Source organism: Anolis sagrei, chromosome 2 (assembly GCF_037176765.1).
Source record: "Anolis sagrei isolate rAnoSag1 chromosome 2, rAnoSag1.mat, whole genome shotgun sequence".
In the NCBI taxonomy this organism is placed as follows: Eukaryota; Metazoa; Chordata; class Lepidosauria; order Squamata; family Dactyloidae; genus Anolis; species Anolis sagrei.
The window spans coordinates 299,422,512-299,436,721 of NC_090022.1; the positions used below are offsets into that span (position 1 = coordinate 299,422,512).

General features: G+C 48.1%; 1 protein-coding gene across 1 annotated transcript in view; it reads right to left on the minus strand.

Annotated features, from left to right (window-relative positions):
• The window catches only part of CNTFR (ciliary neurotrophic factor receptor), a 737,562-nt gene extending 724,802 nt beyond the window's left edge, over positions 1 to 12,760 (minus strand). The window contains exon 1 of the mRNA XM_060761150.2: positions 12,490 to 12,760. The gene's annotated coding sequence lies outside the window, so the exon portion shown is untranslated. The remainder of the gene's footprint in view (positions 1 to 12,489) is intronic.
• Between the last annotated feature and the right edge of the window lie 1,450 nt (positions 12,761 to 14,210).

A 14,210-nucleotide genomic window follows, 5' to 3' on the forward strand; every position in this document is an offset into this window, starting at 1 on the left:
GTGTGAACCGGATTCTCTGATAGTATTTCCAACTGAGCAAGCTCTCCCTGACCCTGACAGTGTGGAATCTGTTGTTGATGCAGAGGTCAGAGGAGATGAAAATGAAATTCAACTGCTGGAGGAAAATGTTTTGGAAGTTAGCCGTGATATCACTAGCCGTGATATCTCTCCACCTGGGGTTTTTAATGAGGACCGAAGAGAACAGATAGTTAGAGACAGAAACGTTTCCCAATTTCTACGAAGGTTACATCGTTTACAGGAGAGACAGGCCCAGACGTCAAAGTCAAGGGGCGTTTCAAAGAATAGCTTCTTTGGTTTAAGAGGCCTCCTGCCGGGTGCCTCTTTAGATCAAGCAACGTTTGGGACTGTGGCTGTGCCTTGGCAGAATTACTGTGTTCCATGGCCAGTAATCCCAGAGGCTTCTAGTTTTCAAGTTCATGGTTAGTAAAAGGCTAACAGATTCCTGGTTCTTGTGTTGTGGCTTTTGAAATTTTGCTCAAGTTCAGAGATTCGACTGACTGCTGTGTTTTTCTGTGGCTTTTTGACTTTGCATTTCATAGAATCATAGAATCAAAGAGTTGGAAGAGATCTCATGGGCCATCCAGTCCAACCCCATTCTGCCAAGAAGCAGGAATATTGCATTCAAATCACCCCTGACAGATGGCCATCCAGCCTCTGTTTAAAAGCTTCCAAAGAAGGAGCCTCCACCACACTCCGGGGCAGAGAGTTCCACTGCTGAACGGCTCTCACAGTCAGGAAGTTCTTCCTCATGTTCAGATGGAATCTCCTCTCTTGTAGTTTGAAGCCATTGTTCCGTGTCCTAGTCTCCAGGGAAGCAGAAAACAAGCTTGCTCCCTCCTCGCTGTGGCTTCCTCTCACCTATTTATACATGGCTATCATATTCCCTCTCAGTCTTCTCTTCTTCAGGGTAAACATGCCCAGCTCCTTAAGCCGCTCCTCATAGGGCTTGTTCTCCAGACCCTTTATCATTTTAGTCACTCTCCTCTGGACACATTCCAGCTTGTCAATATCTCTCTTGAATTGTGGTGCCCAGAACTGGACACAATATTCCAGATGTGGTCTAACCAAAACAGAATAGAGGGGTAGCATTACTTCCCTAGATCTAGACACTAGGCTCCTCTTGATGCAGGCCAAAATCCAATTGGCTTTTTTTGCCGCCACATCACATTCCTGGCTCATGTTTAACTTGTTGTCCACGAGGACTGCTCTTGAGCCAGGCATTGTCTCCCATTCTGTATCTTTGCATTTCGTTTTTCCTGCCAAAGTGGAGTATCTTGCATTTGTCACTGTTGAACTTCATTTTGTTAGTTTTGGCCCATCATCTCTCTAATCTGTCAAGATCGTTTTGCATTTACCTTTCTTTTGTAACCAATTTTTCATCAATAAACAAGGATTGCTTTTCCTACAGTCCAGTGTGGTGGATTTAATCTTATGGTCTCGTTTCTTGAACTGGGATGCAACACCACCCATCCGAGCACTAAGCAGATCTAATCCAGTTTGGCTTTCCAAGATCAGATTGCATCTCATGCCATTAGGTCAGGGAGGCCCTTCCAACCTTTGGGAATGCAGTTTTAAAAAATACTCCAACGCTTTTGTAGGCAGTAAGACGGCCAACGCAGCGTGTGCCGTCTTACTGCCTACATATGTGCATGCACAATTGGCACACAGGCAGATTGCCCCCATCTCCCGGCGTAAGAACATATAATTCATTCAGTCGATTCTGGCTTTTGATTTCTCAGCACTGCCACCTCGCTTCCGAGATTTCTTAGAAGCCCCAACAGCCTGGGATCGAAGTTGTGTAAAAGGAGGAAAAAAGGAAGACAAAACCCAGCAAGCAAGCAGTGGTTCTCCCCAAGCGCGGCTTTCAAGCCACCCTGAAGAGAAGGCGCCTTTGCAAGAACAGACAGCTCAGCATATGGCTCCGCCGTGGAGAGGAAAGCGACTGTGTCTGCGCTACATCTTGCTCTGTTGGAAACAGCAGACTGGGCTGAAAGCAACACAGGCACACTCGGATGAGGCACAGCGGTCCCCAGCAGGAAGGCAGGACTTGACACCTAGGAACATGATTTCCCCCAAGGCATCCAAACAGGAACCTCAGAGGCCATCTAGCCCAACCCTCTCACTTGGAGCACAGGGGAAAGTGGAATTGTCAAATGCAGGGGTCCTCAAACTTTTTAAACCGGGGGCCAGTTCACTGTCCCTCAGACCGACGGAGGGCCGGACTATAGTTTTTTTTTTTAAAAAAAATCAATAAAAAAATTCCTATGCACATTGCACATATCTGATTTTGCTGTGTGGAAGGGTTCTTTCTAGCCCTCTTTAGGCAGTAATTCCAGGAGCAGAGAATGGGAAATCTTCCTATTTCTAGTCTGAACAAAATCTGGCTACCAGTATTAAAAAAAAACTCTAAAATTATAACTGTAAATAAAGAACAACACTCAAACACAGGGGAACTCCAGACAAGAAACAATCGGGGCCAGCTAATCACCTCTCAACAAAGGATTCTCCCTAAAAACTGTCAGGCTATGAAATGGCAATCAAGGTGGCCAATTGAAACATTCATACCTACCTCCAACAGACAAGAGTTCTTTCTCCCACCCTGGATCTTCCACAATTTTCCTGGTTAAAGGTTTTCCTCTGACATGAAGTCCAGTCGTGTCTGACTCTGGGGTGCGGTGCTCATCTGCATTTCTAAGTCGAAGAGCCGGCGTTGTCCGTAGACACCTCCAAGGTCATGTAGCCAGCATGACTGCATGGAGCGCCAGGGCAGCCTCCCTTGGCTGGCTCACACTGTCCATCGGGACCCATGGACAGCGTGAGCCTGCCAAGGGAGGAGCAGGCCCGCGTGGCCTACTTGTGAGTAAAGCACCTCACGAGGTGCTTTACGCACGAGTAGACCATGTGGAGCAGTTTCCCTTGGCTGGCTCACGCTGTCCATGGGGCCCGATGGACAGCATGAGCCTGCCAAGGGAGGAGCAGGCCCGCGCGGCCTACTTACGAGTAAAGCACGCAAGTAGACCACGCGGAGCAGCCTTTCTTGGCTGGCTCACGCAGTCCATCGGGCCTGACGGATAGCGTGAGCCAGCCAACGGAGGGGCACTGTGTGTGGGGGAGGCGCACTCCTCGTCCGCGGGCTGGATCGGGGCCCTTGGCGGGCCGGAAGTGGCCCGCGGGCCGTAGTTTGGGGACCCCTGGTCAAATGCATGAACCCAAAGGACTGGAAGTCAACAGCCCAGCCATTCATCAAATTCAGTTCTTCAAGAGCATCCAAACAATTCCTCCAAGGCTCCCCAGAGGAGTAAGGCACTGCTGAGGCTGTTCAAATACAGAATTTATTTATTTATTTATTTATTTATTTATTTATTTATTTAGAGCTTTTATAATCCGGCCTTCTCAACCTCCGAAGAGGGACTCAGGCCAGCTAACAGCAGAAAAATCATACACACATAGAATACAACATAATAGCATCATAATACATTAATACAAAAATACATTAAAATACAGATCATACAATTACAAAAGCCAGGGCGTCAGAGTAAAATCACGAATTCATCACCATCCACCTTTAGTGTGGTCAGCCGTTATTGACTCAATCATCATTCTGCAAATGCTATATTCCAAAGCCAAGATTTTACCAGCTCTCTGAAAGTCAGGAGGGAAGGGGCAGATCTAATCTCCAACGGGAGAAAGTTCCAGAGCCGAGGGGCCACCACCGAGAAGGCCCCTGTCCCTCGTCCCCACCAGACGCGATTGCGAAGGAGGTGGGACCGAGAGCAGGGCCCCTCCAGAAGATCTTAACAACCTTGATGGTTCATTGGGGAGAATCTGGCTGCTGCTCATTGGACTAGTTGAAGCTTCCGGGCAGTCTTCAGAGGCAACCCCATGTAGAGAGCATTGCAGCAGTCTATACGGGATGTAACCAGAGCGTGGACCACCGTGGCCAAGTCAGACTTCCCAAGGCGCACAAGTGTCAATTGTGCAAAAGCTTCTCTGACCACCAGAACCCAAAAGGATGAGAGTTCCCCCGGCTTCCCATCATCCCTGCTTCTCCCAAAAACAGTGGAAAACAGTTGCCTGGCAAGTCGGTTCAAATGCAAAACTCCACAGGCTTCCTCCACCCAATTATCTCCAGTTCTCCAAGAACACCCAAGACAATGAAATCCCTTTCGTTGGATTCACCTTTCCTTCTCTTCTGCCATCAAAACAACTCTTAACTGTGAGAACCTGGAGACTACAAAAAAGTGACCAATAACAGATTCACCCTCTGTCTTTCCAAAACCTCTCCAAATATTCCCAAACACATCAAACATGCCAGCTTTGCAGCATCAACAAAGGGGGAGCAAGGACAGATTTGCCCTTCATTTTTCCAAAATCTCTCCAAGTATTGGCAAATAAGGTGACATCCCAAACGCCAGCTTTGCTGCAACAATGCACAAAGTTTCTTGGAAGGTTTGGGGAGGGGAAAAGCAGGAGGGAAGATTTGGGATTTCCTTGCCAAACACTGGATCACAAAGTCAGAGCACACATTTAACAAAGCAGCTTTTCACAGAGGATTCTTTGCATCCTGAATAAGTTTCTGACTGGGAGTGAATAACCCCTGAATTCAACACATGTGGAGAAGGAGCAGCCGCACCATTAGGGCCCGAACCAGAGCAAAGGTGCTCTAGAAGAGACATGGACCAACTTTGGCCCTCCCTCCTTGAGTTTTGGACTTCAACTCCCCCAATTCCTAACAGCCTCAGGCCCCTTCCTTTTCCCCCTCAGCCGCTTAGGAATTGGGGGAGTTGAAGTCCAAAACTCATGGAGGGAGGGCCAAAGTTGGCCCAGCCTTGCTCTAAAGCAGTGTTTCTCAACCTGGGGGTCGGGACCCCTGAGGGGGTCGCGAGGGGGTGTCAGAGGGGTCACCAAAGACCATCAGAAAACACAGTATTTTCTGATGGTCATGGGGTTTCTGTGTAGAAAGTTTGCCCCAATTCTATTGTTGGTGGGGTTCAGAATGCTCTGATTGTAGGTGAACTATAAATCCCAGCAACTACAACTCCCAAATGTCAAGATCTATTTCCCCCAAACTCCACCAGTGTTCACATTTGGACATGTTGAATATCCATGCCAAGTTTGTTCCAGATCTATCATTATTTGCAGAGTGTTATCTGGATGTAGGCGAACCAGATCCATCCTTGTTTGAGTCTACAGTGCTCTCTGCATGTAGGTGAACTACAACTCCCAAATTCAAGGTCAATGGCCACCAAAGTCTTCCAGTATTTTCTGTTGGCCGTGGGAGTTCTGTGTGCCAAGTTTGGTTCAATTCCATCATTGGTGGAGTTCAGAATGCTCTTTGATTGTAGGTGAACTATAAATCCCAGCAACTACAACTCCCACCAGTATTCAAATGTGGGCATATTGGGTATTTGTGCCAAACTTAGTCCAGTGGATGAAAATACATCCTGCATATCGGATATTTACATTACAATTCACAACAGTAGCCAAATTTCAGTTATGAAGTAGCAACGAAAATAATGTGATGGTTGGGGGTCACCACAACATGAGGAACTGTATTCAGGGGTCGCGGCATTAGGAAGGTTGAGAGACACTGCTCTAGAGTCTACTGCTCATTTAGCAATGTTTTGTCAAAACACATCCCAATCCAAAGTCAAAGCCCACCAAATTCTCTCCCCAAAACTAGGTTTCCACTTGAAGCCCCTGGAAATACAGATGTCATAAGGTCTGGATCACAAATGCAAATATCCATTTTCACATTCATTGTCAAAACACATTCCAATCCAAAGTCAAAGCCCACCAAATTCTCTCCCCAAAACAAGGTTTCCACTTTAAGCCCCTGGCATTAAATATGTCATAGAGTCTGAATCACAAACACAAACATGCATTTTCACATTCACTTGGCAACAGGACCCCCAAAGGCTGGAGATGGACAGGTGAGCAGCAAGAGACAAAGAGACAACTGAGGGATAGTTTGCAGAAACCCTACGAGACCTGCAAAAAAGGTCTTTCTGGAGGTGGAAAGGGGCTCCTTTGTCAATCCTGATTCAGAGATTCAGACCCATGGCAATTCACATTTGCTTTCTGAGTGCAGGAGGAGGAAAGGTGCTTGCAAACACTTATGGGGGGGGGGGGGGGGTCTTTGCAAAGGCGATCAAGACTAGGAAGGAAGGTAACGGAAGATTACAAACATAGACGTGGTTGAGTTTAGGCTGCATTTTCTAAATCTTGCAAGCTACTTTGCATCTCAGTTGACAAGATACAGGTATGATGATGATGATGATGATGATGATGATGATGATATAATAATAATAATAATAATAATAATAATAATAACACCATCTGCCTAAACATAGATGTGGTTGAGTTTCGGCTGCATTTTCTAAATCTTGCAGGCTACTTTGCATCTCAGTTTACGAGATACAGGTATGATGATGATGATAATGATGATGATGATATAATAATAATAATAATAATAATAATAATAATAATACCATCTGCCTAAACATAGATGTGGTTGAGTTTTAGCTGCATTTTCTAAATCTTGCGAGCCACTTTGCATCTCAGTTGAAGAGATACAGGTATGATGATCATGATGATGATGATGATGTTGATGATGATGATATAATAATAATAATAATAATAATACCATCTGCCTAAACATAGATGTGGTTGAGTTTTGGCTGCATTTTCTAAATCTTGCGAGCTACTTTGCATCTCAGTTGAAGAGATACAGGTATGATGATGATGATGATGATGAAATAATAATAATAATAATAAAAATACCATCTGCCTAAACATAGATGTGGTTGAGTTTTGGCTGCATTTTCGAAATCTTGCGAGCCACTTTGCATCTCAGTTGAAGAGATACAGGTATGATGATGATGATGATGATGATGATGATGATGATGATGATATAATAATAATAATAATAATAATAATAATAATAATACCATCTGCCTAAACATAGATGTGGTTGAGTTTTGGCTGCATTTTCTAAATCTTGCGGGCCACTTTGCATCTCAGTTGAAGAGATACAGGTATGATTATGATGATGCTGATGATGATGATATAATAATAATAATAATAATAATAATAATAATAATAATAATACCATCTGCCTAAACATAGATGTGGTTGAGTTTTGGCTGCATTTTCTACATCTTGCAAGCTACTTTGCATCTTAGTTGACAAGATACAGGTATGATGATGCTGATATAATAATAATAATAATAATAATAATAATACCATCTGCCTGCGACAAAGAACTGGTGGGATCACAAGCTGGAAAAAGTTACAGAGAACGAAAACGTCAAGCTACTCCGGGACTTCCAGATTCAGACAGACAGAGTTTTGGTGCACAACACTCCTGAGCTCATGATCATGTTAAAAAACAAAATATGGATTGCCGATGTTGCAATCCCAGGTGACAGCAGGATTGAAGAGAAACAACTGGAAAAGATGACACGATATGAGGATTTAAAGATAGAACTGCAAAGACTCTGGCACAAGGTGGTCCCAGTGGTGATCGGCACACTGGGTACAGTGCCTAAAGACCTTGGCCTGCACTTAAAAACAATCAGCACTGACAAAATTACCACCTGTCAGCTGCAAAAGGCCACCTTACTGGGATCTGCACACATTATTCGTCGATACATCACACCGTCCTAGACACTGGGAAGTGTCCGACGTGTGATCCAATACAACAACCAGCAGAGTGTCTGCTGTGGACTCATCTTGTTGTGTTTCAAATAATAATAATAACAACAACAATAATAATAATAATAATAATAATAATGGAAAAGACTCACATGTTTCAGGGGAACAGATCTTTGTTTACATTTGTCCTTAATTGCTTTACATCCCCCCCCCCCCCCCCAAAGATGAATTTGGAAAAGTTAGGTGGGGAGAGGACAAACTTAATGGTGTTTTCCGGACTGTCTGGCTATGTTCCAGAAGCATTCTCTCCTGACGTTTTGCCTGCATCTATGGCTGGCATCCTCAGAGGTTGTGAGATCTGCTGGGAACTAGGAAAATGGGATTTATATATCCGTGGAATGATGTCCAGGGTGGGAGAAAAAACTCTTGTCTGTCTGGACAATTGAAACTTTCGCACCTACCTCCAACAGACAAGAGTTCTTTCATAGAATCAAAGAGTTGGAAGAGACCTCCTGGGCCATCCAGTCCAACCCCATTCTGCCAAGAAGCAGGAATATTGCATTCAAATCAACCCTGACAGATGGTCATCCAGCCCCTGTTTAAAAGCTTCCAAAGAAGGAGCCTCCACCACACTCGAGGGCAGAGAGTTCCACTGCTGAACGGCTTTCTCCCAGCCTGGACATCATTCCACAGATAGATAAACCCCATTTTCCTAGTTTCCAACAGACCTCACAACCTCTGAGGATGCCTATCATAGATGCAGGTGAAACGTCAGGAGAGAATGCTTCTGGAACATGGCCAGACAGCCCGGAAAACTCACAACAACCCAGTGATTCCAGTCATTAAAGCCTTCAGCAATATTCACGGCAGTTCCTTATTTCTCCACCCTTTTGGACCATTTAAGACTTCAATTAGAGGAGGGGGCACCCTGATTTTTGCCCTTTGTGGAATAGGAGTTACTCATTCCCTTATGTTCGACAAGGAAGATCCATAAAGGCTTTCTTTATGGGGGGAGAAGCACTAGGAAGGGTGCTGTTGGTGGGAGTTCATTCCCTCTGCCATTCCAACCCTCTTCTTTTGGGGGGTGGGCTATATGTGCTATTCATGGCAAGGGAGGAGGGGGAGGAAAAGGACTCTCTTATCGACCTCCTTGGACAAAAATCTCCCCCAAAAATACACATTTGAGGAGTGGTCTTTGCTTTAAACCTCCTGTCCAAGAAAGAGAGGGAAGAGGCAACAGTTGGGGAAGGAAAGAAGGGTCCAATGAACCTGTTGCTGACCCCCAAAAGAACCCCAAAAGACCTGAGATGGAACTGACGAGTGAGGAAAATGAAGGGGGGCAGTGATTGGTTACCCTTTGTGGAATAGGAGTGACTTCTTTATGTTGGACAAGGAAGATCCACAAAGGCTTTCTTCATTGGGGAGAAGAACTAGGAAGAGTGTCTTGTCGAAGGCTTGGAATCACTGGCTTGCTGTGAGTTTCCTGAGCTGTCTGGCTATGTTCCAGAAGCATTCTCTCCTGACGTTTCACCCCCACCCACGGCAGGCATCCTCAGAGGTTGTGAGGAAGGGTGCATTTTGTGGGAGTTCATTCCCTCTGCCATTCAGGATTCTCTGACCCTCTTCAACCCTTTTTGGGGGGTGAGTGGGCCAAATGTGCTCTTCATGGAAAAGGAGGAGTAGGAGAAGGAGGAGATCTCCTTCCACAAAAATACTCCCTCAAAATTACACATTTGGGGAGCAGTCCTGGCTTTAAACCCCCTGTCCAAGAAATAGAGGAAAAAGGCAACAGTTGGGAGGAAAGAGGGGTCCAATGAACCTGCTGCTGACCCCCAAAAGAACCCCAAAAGACCTGGGATGGAACTTGTGTCACTGGTGAGTGAGGAAAGGAGGAGGACGGTGATCAGTGCCCTTTGTGGAATAGGAGTGACTTCTTTTTCGTTCCCTTACATTGGAGGAGGAAGATCCACAAAGGCTTTCTTTATGGGGGGAGGAGCATTAGGAAGGGGGTGTTTGGGGGAGTTCATTCCCCCTGCCATTCAGGATTCTCCCACCCTCTTCAACAAGGTAGAACTTCTTTTGGAGAGGTGGGGTGAGCTAAATGTGCTATGGCAAGGGAAGCGGAGGAGGAGGAAAGGACTCTCTTCTAGATCTCCTTCTACGAAAAGCTGCCCCAAAAATACACCTTTGGGGAGTGGTCCTGGCTTTAAACCCCTGCCCAAGAAATAGAGGGGAAAGGTAACAGTTGGGGAAGGAAAGAAGGGTCCAATGAACCTGTTGCTGACCCCCAAAATACCTGGGATTGAACTTGTGTCATTGATCAGAGCGGACCACTCTGACAAGTGCTGCTAAAAGCTGACCAAACAATTCCGATTTGGGGAATGGTCCTGGCTTTAAACCCCCACCCAAGAAAGAGAGGGAAAAGGCAACAGTTGGGGAAGGAAAGAGGGGTCCAATGAACCCCCAAAATCATCCCAAAGACCTGGGATGGAACTTGCGTCATTGATCAGAGGGGACTACTCTGATGAGAGTTGCTGAAAGCTGACCAAAAAAATACCCATTTGGGGAGTGGTCCTGACTTTAAACCCCCTGCCCAAGAAATAGAAGGAAAAGGCAACAGTTGGGGAAGGAAAAAGGGGTCCAATGAACCCCCAAAGACCTGGGATGGAACTGGTGTCACTGATCAGAGCGGACCCCTCTGACAAGTGCTGCTGAAAGCTGACCAAAAAATACCCATTTGGGGAGTGGTCCTGGCTTTAAACCCCCACCCAAGAAAGGGAGGGAAATGGCAACAGTTAGAGGAGGAAAGAAGGGTCTAAACCTGTTGCTGACCCCCAAAAGAACCCCAAAAGACCTGGGATGGAACTTGTGTCATTGGTCAGAGCGGACTACTCTGATGAGTGCTGCTGAAAGCTGACCAAAAGATATCCATTTGGGGAGTGGTCTTGGCTTTAAACCCCCACCCACAAAACAGAGTGAAATGGCAACAGTTAGGGAAGGAAAGAGGGGTCCAATGAATCCCCCACTTTGAGGTGTGCTGCTGAAAGCTGACCAAAAATACCCATTTGGGGAGTGGTCCTGGCTTTAAACCCCCACCCACAAAATAGGCAACAGTTAGGGGAGGAAAGAGGGGTCCAATGAACCCCCCCGAAAGAACCCCAAAAGTCTTAGGAGGGAACTTGTGTCCCAGTTGGGGTAAAAGGGGGGTCCAATGAACCTGTTACTGACCCCGGGAAAAGGCAACAGTTAGGGGAAGAAAGAGGGGTCCAATGAACCCCCCAAAAGAACCCCAAAAAACCTGGGAGGGAACTTGTGACGCAGTTGGGGTAAAAGAGGGGTCCAATGAACCTGTTACTGACCCCGGGGAAAGGCAACAGAAAGAGGGGTCCAATGAACCCCCCAAAAGAACCCCAAAAGACCTGGGTGGGAACTTGTGTCCCAGTTGGGGGAAAAAGAGGGGTCCAATGAACCTGTTACTGACCCCCCCAAAGAACCCCAAAAGACCTGGGATGGAACTTGTGTCGCAGTTGGGGTAAAAGAGGGGTCCAATGAACCTGTTACTGACTCCGGGAAAAGGCAACAGTTAGGGGAGGAAAGAGGGGTCCAATGAACCCCTCAAAAGAACCCCAAAAGACCTGGGTGGGAACTTGTGTCATAGTTGGGGTAAAAGAGGGGTCCAATGAACCCCTAAAAGAACCCCAAAAGTCTTAGGAGGGAACTTGTGTCCCAGTTGGGGGGAAAGAGGGGTCCAATGAACCTGTTACTGACCCCCCAAAGAACCCCAAAAGACCTGAGAAGGAACTTGTGTCGCCGTTGGGGGAAAAGAGGGGTCCAATGAACCCCCAAAAGAACCCCCAAAGACCTGGGCGGGAACTTGTGTCATAGTTGGGGTAAAAGAGGGGTCCAATGAACCCCAAAAAGAACCCCCAAAGACCTGGGAAGGAACTTGTGTTCCACTTGGGGGAAAAGAGGGGTCCAATGAACCCCAAAAAGAACCCCAAAAGACCTGGGAAGGAACTTGTGTCCCAGTTGGGGGAAAAGAGGGGTCCAATGAACCTGTTACTGACCCCACAAAAGAACCTCAAAAGACCTGGAACTGAACCTGTGTCATTGATCCCAGCGCTCCCCTCAAAGCCCCTTCCCCTTTTTGAGAAAAGCTGATCCGAATCTAATAGAGGAAAAGAAAAAGGGAGAGATGGAGAAGGAAAGGCAAGGAGAGGGAGGGGAGGCTTCCATTCCATCGCTTTTGGGGGGTGCAAAGGAGAAGAGACCCTCCTCTTTCAGCTCCAGGAGGGTCCTGAGACCCATTTGGGGGGCTGGGGAAAGGGGGACCCTCTTTCTTCCAGAAGTCGGGACCCATTTGGCGGCTGTTATCCATGTGGAGGGTTTGGGAAGGCATGAGGATTGTGGAAAGGGTTGGGGGTCCTTGAGGAGCCGGGACCCCATCTCCAAGCTATGTGTTTGGAGGAGAGGAAGGCTCTGCTGGATCTCGACGCACTCGCGAGGGGAATCCTTCCTTCCTATGTCGGGAAGGAGAGGATTCCTTGGGATGCTCCTGCCTTGGAAACTTGGGGAGATCGGAGGGTTTTGGGGGCGGAAAGGGGTCCCTCTTGTCCTCCCTGGAGGGGGGAAAAGTTGCCCCAAAGGGGGAGGAAAGGGAAAAGGAAGGGAAGGAGGAAGGAAGCGGGAAAGGCGAGGAGCATCTTCCGGGAAACCAGAGAGAGAGGAGAAGGCGCCTTCCCGCCTGCGTTGCTTGCTTGCTTTGCCTCCCTCCCGGTCCAAAGCGCATCATCCCTCCGGAAGACTACTCACCGGGCAAAGCAGGGGGGTGGTCGTGGTGGTCGTCCTCCTCTTCTTTTGCCGCCCCCACCCCCCCGGGGACGCCTGAGCCGGCCGGGAGAGCCGCTTCCTCGGCTTGGGAAGAGAGAGCCAGCGCTCCGGCGGAATCAGAGAGAGATCCGAGCCAAGCTGAGCCAAGCCGAGAGGAGGAGGAGGAGGAGGAGGAGGAGGATGGAGGAGGCGCCGCGCTTTTAAACTCTCGCCCTTCCCTCTCTCTCTCTCTCTCTCTCTCTCTCTCTCTCTCTCTCTCGTGCACGAGCGTGCGCGCCCCCGGAACATGTGACCGGCCCCGGGAGGGAGGGGGGAAGGGGGAGAGGCAGCCCCACGCCGCTCCCCCGAGGCGCCCCCGCCCCACAAGCCCAGAACGGGAGGGAAAGAGAGAGGGAAGGAAGGAAAGAAGGAAGGAAGGTACCCCCAAGGGTCATCCAGTCCGACCCCTCTCTTCCAAGCAAAAGCAGGCAGCGCCCAAGCCCTCTCAAAAGATGGCCAGCCAAGCCCAAGGTCTCCAGAGAAGGAGACCTCAAAGGTCATCCAGTCTGGCCCCTTTCTGACAAGTCATGCCTGGTACCGTCCAAGCCCTCCCAAAAGATGGCCAGCCAACCTCAAGGTCTCCAGAGAAGGAGACGGCCCTAGACTCCCAGACAATTGATATTCCAGTTCAGTTGGGAACCCCCAAGGGTCATCCAGTCCGACCCCTCTCTAGGGGAGTCTCCAGAGAAGGAGACTCCCCTAGACTCCCAGGCAACCGAAATCCCATTGCAGTTGGGACCCTCAAAGGTCATCCAGTCTGGCCCCTTTCTGACAAGCAGAGACTAACAGCACCCAAGCCCTCCCAAAAGATGGCCAGCCAACCTCAAGGTCTCCAGAGAAGGAGACTGCCCTGGACTCCCAGACCATTGATATTCCAGTCCAGTTGGGACCCCCAAGGGTCATCCAGTCCGACCCCTCTCTTCCAAGCAGAGGCTGGCACCGTCTAAGCCCTCCCAAAAGATGGCCTCCAGAGAAGGAGACTCCCCTAGACTCCCATGCAATTGATATTCCAGTCCAGTTGGGACCCCCAAAGGTCATCCAGTCCAACCCTTTTCTGCCAAGCAGGAAAGGCCGCATCAAAGCCCTCCCAACTGATGGCCTTCCAGTCCGACCCCTTCTTCCAAGCAAAAGCAGACAGCGCCCAAGCCCTCCCAAAAGATGACCAGCCAACCTCAAGTTCTCCAGAGAAGGAGACTTCCCTAGACTCCCGGACAATTGATATTCCAGTCCAGTTGGGACCCCCCAAAGTCATCCAGTCCAACCCCTTTCTGCCAAGCAGAGGCTGGCACCATCCCAAAAGATGGCCAACCAAGATCAGGGAGTCTAGGGGAGTCTCCTTCCCTGGATCCTCAAAGGTCAGCTAGTCCATGGGTATGGTATGGGTAGAATTGGGCACTTATATGGATTTAAATGTTGGCATTGGACAGCTGAACAAAGGAAGCAACCCAATGCACATTGAATGATAGATTCAAAAGCCAATGGGATTTTGGCCTGCATCAAGAGGAGCATAGTGTCTAGATCTAGGGAAGTAATGCTCCCCATGCTCTATTCCACCTTGGTTAGACCACACCTGGAATATTGTGTCCAATTCTGGGCACCACAATTCAAGAGAGATATTGACAAGCTGGAATGTGTCCAGAGGAGGGCGACTAAAATGATCAAGG